The sequence below is a fragment of the Dama dama genome, chromosome 12 (assembly GCF_033118175.1).
Source record: "Dama dama isolate Ldn47 chromosome 12, ASM3311817v1, whole genome shotgun sequence".
Classification (NCBI taxonomy): Eukaryota; Metazoa; Chordata; class Mammalia; order Artiodactyla; family Cervidae; genus Dama; species Dama dama.
This window is the reverse complement of record NC_083692.1, coordinates 38883107-38889513: the sequence shown is the minus strand read 5'-3', so window position 1 is coordinate 38889513 and position 6407 is coordinate 38883107. Positions and strand designations below refer to the sequence as shown.

Genomic DNA, 6407 nt, shown 5'->3' with positions numbered 1-6407 from the left:
TGCTAGTGTGTGAGATGAGTGCAATTGTGCGGTGGTTTGAACCTTCTTTGGCATTGCCTTTCTTTGGTATTGGAATGAAAACTGGCCTTTTCCATTGTATTGGGTTGGCCAAAATGTTCCTTTCAGTTTGTCTCTAAGATGGTGCAGAAAAATCCAAATGAACATTTTGGCCAACCCAAACTTCCTCAGACTCAGCCTGCCATCATCACAAGTATCTTCTATCTCCAAGATCAGCTGTATCAAGATGGCTTACCATCTATATCACGTTGGTGAAAACACCTGCTAACCGAACAGATTAATACATTCAAAGCAGGAGCTCTCATCATCCTTGTTGTCCACTAGGAACCTCAGTTCATAGCACCTTCTTGCAAGCTACCGAACTGGTGAATGACTCTCAGGTAACCAAGGTTCTTGAAGACAAGCCAGTAAAGAATAAATAAAGCCATCATCCCAATTCTGTTAAAAAGTCTGTTTCTCCAAACAGTTATGCACTAGTTACTAGTTAACAAATAACTAGTTACTGCTGACTGATTCATTCTTCTAACAGTATGAAGCAAGGGAAGAAAACCAATCTGTGTATAATCTATCCTAGGACTTTCATTTGTAGCTGATTCAACAGCCCCTTCTACACCTAACATTTCACCCAGACAAAATTTTTTGCAACTCTCTTCATCTTCAGATTTTTGAAGAACAGATATTTATCCCAGGAAATAGGAAATAATTACTTATTTTACATATTTTAAAGACTTGATTCTATTACTACCCAGCTGCTGAGAATTCCAGTGACTGTCTGTCCATACACTCTTGAACAATTGAAAACTGTGCCACTTATTGCTGTTGCCTCTGAAGTTTAGGGAATGATCCTTCAGGAGCAGGTGTTTATTATGAAAGTGAAATGGTCACACTTTGCTTCCTTTTCAAATTCTTTGGGTCATTGTGAGCTACCACATCTGGATATAGGGATGCTTCAATCTAGACTGGCCTCAGAGATTCTTGAGGTATCCTTGGGGGCACAGAGGGACCTAAATTTTCTGTCAAATTGCAGGGCTCCACTGACAACAGCCTGGACATCAACTCTTCCACTGTGGACTCCACTGGTACCTATGCCATGGTTTTCAACTTGGCCTTCTTGGCCAATCCTGCTCAGTACATGTGCCAAGTCTAGGTTGGTCACTGCACAGGCACACAAATAGACACTTTTGGCAGAGAGCTGAGCAAGAAGAAGGCCATAGTGGCTAAATTATGTATGAGTAAATCTGTTGATTGTATCAAAGTTAAAGCACCAGTGGTGTAATGAAAATTGTGAGTTTCATTCCTTGAGGAAGTGGTGATCAACATCCCCCAAAACTATTTACATCTTTAATCAGTACAACCCTAATGAATTTTTTCTACAGTTCACTCATTGTCAGAGGTAGGTATTTTCTTCCGGATCATGTAATTGATCACTGGAAAATAATGTCGGAATCTTTTAATTCTACTCCTTCATTTCACAGATGAGAAATCGTGTGCAGCTCAGTGATGCATAATCATGATAGAGACTGGCCTAGAATCTAGGTCTCAGGATAAGAAGTCTAATTCACATTCTATCTATGCCATGCTACATGCCACAAACACACACCCATCTCCCTCATTCAGGAGGTAATTTTAAGTCTGATATTCTGCATCTAGTATATCCCGCCCATACCCTTCCCACATTAATAGTTTCAACTTATGCTCTTTCTGTAGCTTTTGAGGATAGTTGACACTCATGAATGATGATGGAAATGACATTCCTCTTGATTAAGGATTTTTATTAGAAGACCCCTAAGTTTTCTTTCATCTTAGGATCTAGTTTTACTAGCATGGAAACCTCTCTCTCTTTTGCTTATTTAGTTACCCTTTCTTTCTCTATTCTTATGTCTTTCTTAAGGGGCAATATAAAGACTTGTCTTTTATGGTTTTCAGTCCAGTGCCCTACTCCAACATCCCCATCCCTCCCCTGACTTTATATATTATACACATATGCTTGCCTACAAATAATATTGTGCTGATATTCTGGATGTAACAGTACATTAGAATTAGTCCTCTATGGCTCCTTAAATTAAGCCTAGTGGATCCAATTAGAATTTGATGCTAGTTTATTAAAGCTGTGCTTAAAATTGCTGTACTGATGAAAGTCTCATAATTACCTTTGGGAGCATCTTCTATTTGTGACTGGACTACTCATGAGATCCTGAGCAAATGCCAGACCTACAGGCCCCTTCTGGGAAAAGCTGCCAAGGCAGATTGCTATGCAAAAGTAGCCAAGTTTTTTTGGAATGTGACTTTAAGAATCTGGTTACAACTGATTGAACCAAGGATTGTTAGTCAAAGGAATATATTTATTGACTTAACATTGGACTAGCAGCCTATAAGATGGCCAGTGAAGTTTCTTTATATTTTTTAGTTAATAGTAAGATCTTTTGTCAAGAAGGGAGTTAATATAAGATATACCAATAGGGGTGGTAGATACCAATATTAGAAGGAAAATATAATGGAAAAATAAAATAAATAACCTATTTGTCCCAAACATTTTGTCTTCCAAGTCATGATGGTCAAGTGTGAAATATTTGGGTTTTAGAGTTAGGTAGATTTGGATTCAAATATTTCATATTCTCTTTGAGTCTCAACTTCCTTCTTTTAAAAATGGGAACAGTAATAACTTCTTTTAAATATCATTAAAAATGTTAAATGATAAAGTGTTTTAAAAGACAGAACATAGTATATACCAAATAGACAAATATCCAACAAATGGCAGCAAATAAGGGAATAGCTCATGAATTGCTTGCACAGATTAAATGAGGTAACATGTGCTATGCTCCAGACACAGCATAGGCATCTATTTATAGTAAATGTTCCTTCTGTCCCATGTGATTCCAGGAAGTATAAAGACTTCCTTTAAATATCAAAGTAGATTTGAATTTCTGGTCTTCATTTGTTCGTGTACTCAAGAAATGTTTAGTGAGAATCTGCCATATGCCAGACTAGAATAGAAAGATAAATCAGAAAGAGTTCTTGATAACTGAAAGTGCATAGTATGGATTTCAGAGAGACAGGAAAATAGGCAAATGACATTTTAATGTGGTGAGTGCTATAACAGGGTATTCTGGTAGTATGCATGGTTTTCCAAATCTTTGAAAATTAAAATTAATACATCAAGAAGCATAAATTCCTCTCCCAGAAACCAATCAGCAGGGTATACAATGCCTGGAAATGCAAACCAGCTACTGCATGTAAGAGGTATTTAAAAGAAAGCTACAGTGTCTGTGAATGCTGAGAAGAGAAGAAATGTATCTGGCTAGCAAAATTCAAAGGAGATGCCCATCAACAAGAAAACAAAAGCTTTCTTCCAACACCATCTGGCAAAAGAAAGGTCTGAGTTAATAGTAAAATAGCATCTTGTGCATTATAGCTTCTATTCTGATGTTTCCTGTGTTTCCCCCGTTTTTAGATGAGGCTGAAATGAGAATATTAGCTGCATTCATCTCTCCATTCATCCAAATCCTCACTCCCTGTAAAGCACACCATATGTGAAAGAAAAGCTTTAAAAATACATAATGCTTCTATTTTCATCTACTTCCAGAAATAAGCACTATAAATTATGCCCAGCCACCAAGTAATATTATTGAGCATCTGTTCATGGCATTTAAATGTCTAAAGGGGCTAAGGTTATTTAGCTGAGAAAGGAGAAAACCAGAAGTAGCATTTGTGACAGTCTATTATTTAAAGGGCAGTAAACAACTATTTATCATACCCTCTTAGGAATGAATAAGAGAAAAGAAGCTTGCAAGTATAAGAACTTCTTCAATATGAAGCTTACAATAAAACAGTGAAATAGTTATTTTTACTTATCTATAATTACATTTATACACATATACCTGTATATATAAAGAATTATAGAACCAGGATATCCCAAATTTTATATCAAAGAGAAAAATTGGGGGAGGATAACCAGAAAGTTTGAGAATCATGTTACCTCATAAACATATATTTTTAAAAGTTACCTACAAATCTATTTTCCTCAATCAACAAGTATTCATTGTGTAAATAATATGTTATCAGGCCAAGTATTTGAAGGATTACAAAAAGTATAAATTGTAATCCTTGCACCGAAAGAGTTTATAGTCTGTTGGGAGACAAACTAAGTAGAAGAAGTGGTAGAAAATATAATGCTATTCACGATTATATTCTGTAGTGGTTGTATGATGTAGATGGCAACATTGCAGGTGTTCTGAAGATAACAGGCTTTGATTAGTTTGGAAGTCTTATATTAGCCTGGAGGCAGAGAAACTTGAGTTGGTATTTTATATTTTAAAAAAATGTGTACAATTTTAAAGGTTATACTCCATTTAAAATTATTACAAAATATTAGTTATATTCCTCATGTTGTACAATATGTCCTTGTAACCTATCGTATACCAAACAGTTGGTACCTCCCATTTCCTCACACTTATATCACCACTCCCCACCTCCCTACTGGTAATCGTTAGCCTATTCTCTTTTGTTTCTTTTTGTTATTTTCACTAATTTCTTTCTTTTTTTTTTTTTTTTAGTTTCCACGTGTAAATGATCTCATACAGTACTTGTCTTTCTCTAACAGACTGATTTTCCTTAGCATAATGCCCTCCAAATTCACCCACATTGCTACAAAGGGGGAAAATCCATTTTTATGGCTGTCTAGTATTTCACTGTATACATTAATATACACACCACCTCTTCTTTATCTGTTTATCTGTTGATGGACACTTAGGTTGCTTTCTTATCTTGGCAATTATAAACAATGCTGCTTTGAACATTGAGGTGCATGTATCTTTCAAATTAGTGTTTGTTTGTTTGTTTGATGTATACCAGGCAGTGGAACTGCTGGGTCATACAGTAGTTCTGGGGCTTTCCAGGTGATGCTATGGAAAAGAACCAGCCTGCCAATGCAAAAGACAAAAGAGACACAGATTCCATCCCTGTGTTGGGATGATCTCGTGGAGGAGAAATTGGCAACACACTCCAATATTCTTGCCTGGAGATTCCCATGGAAAAAGGAGTCTAGTGAGCTATAGTCCAGAGGGTTGCAAAGAGTTGGGCAAAACTAAAGCAACTTAGCATGCACAGTAGTTCTATATAGTTGTTTTGAGGAAGTTCAGTTCAGTCACTCAGTCGTGTCTGACTCTTTGTGACCCCATGGACTGCAGCATGCCAGGCCTCCCTGTCCATTACCAACTCCTGGAGTTTACTCAAATTCATATCCATCGAGTCAGTGATGCCGTCCAATCATCTCATCCTCTATCATCTCCTTCTCCTCCTGCCTTCAATCTTTCCCAGCATCAGGGTCTTTTCCAATGAGTCAGTTCTTCACGTCAGGTGGCCAAAGTATTGGAGTTTCAGCTTCAGCATCAGTCCTTTCAATGAACATTCAGGACTGATTTCCTTTAGGATGGAAAGGTTGGATCTGGTTGGATCTCCTTGCTGTCCAAGGGACTCTCAAGAGTCTTCTCCAATACCACAGTGCAAAAGCATTCTTTGGCATTCAGCTTGCTTTATAGTCCAACTCTCACATCCATAGATGACTACTGGAAAAACCATAGCTTTCACTATATGGACCTTTGTAAGCAAATAATGTATACAGAGTGAAGTAAGCCAGAGAGATAAAGAACATTACAGCATACTGACACATGTATATGGAATTTAGAAAGGTGATAACGATAACCCTATATGCAGAACAGAAAAAGAGACACAGAAACACAGAACAGACTTTTGAACTTTGTGGGAGAATGTGAGGGTGGGATATTTGAAAAGAACAGCATGTATACTATCTATGGTGAAACAGATCACCAGCCCAGGTGGGATGCACGAGACAAGTGCTCGGGCCTGGTGCACTGGGAAGACCCAGAGGAATCGGGTGGAGAGGGAGGTGGGAGGGGGGATCGGGATTGGGAATACATGTAAATCCATGGCTGATTCATATCAATGTATGACAAAACCCACTGGGAAAAAAAATAATAATAATAAAAATTAAAAAAGAAAAAAAAAAATAATGTCTCTTCTTTTTAATACACTGTCATAGCTTTTCTTCCAAGGAGCAAGTGTCTTTTAATTTCATGGCTGCAGTCACCATCTGAAGTGATTTGGGAGCCCAAGAAAATAAAGTCTGTCACTGTTTTCATTGTTTCTCCATCTATTTGCCATGAAGTCATGGGGCCGGATGCCATGATCTTAGTTTTTTGAATGTTGAGTTTTAATCCAACTTTTTCACTCTCCTCTCTTACCTTCATCAAGTGGTTGTTCAGTTCCTCTTCATTTTCTGCCATAAGGGTGGTGTCATCTGCATATCTGAGGTTATTGATATTTCTCCCATCAATCTTGATTTTGGCTTGTGGTTCCTCCAGCCCAGCATT

General features: G+C 37.4%; 1 pseudogene; it reads right to left on the bottom strand.

The window, feature by feature from the left end:
* Positions 1-239: 239 nt before the first annotated feature.
* On the bottom strand, positions 240-1128 carry LOC133067202 (gem-associated protein 2-like; annotated as a pseudogene).
* Between the last annotated feature and the right edge of the window lie 5279 nt (positions 1129-6407).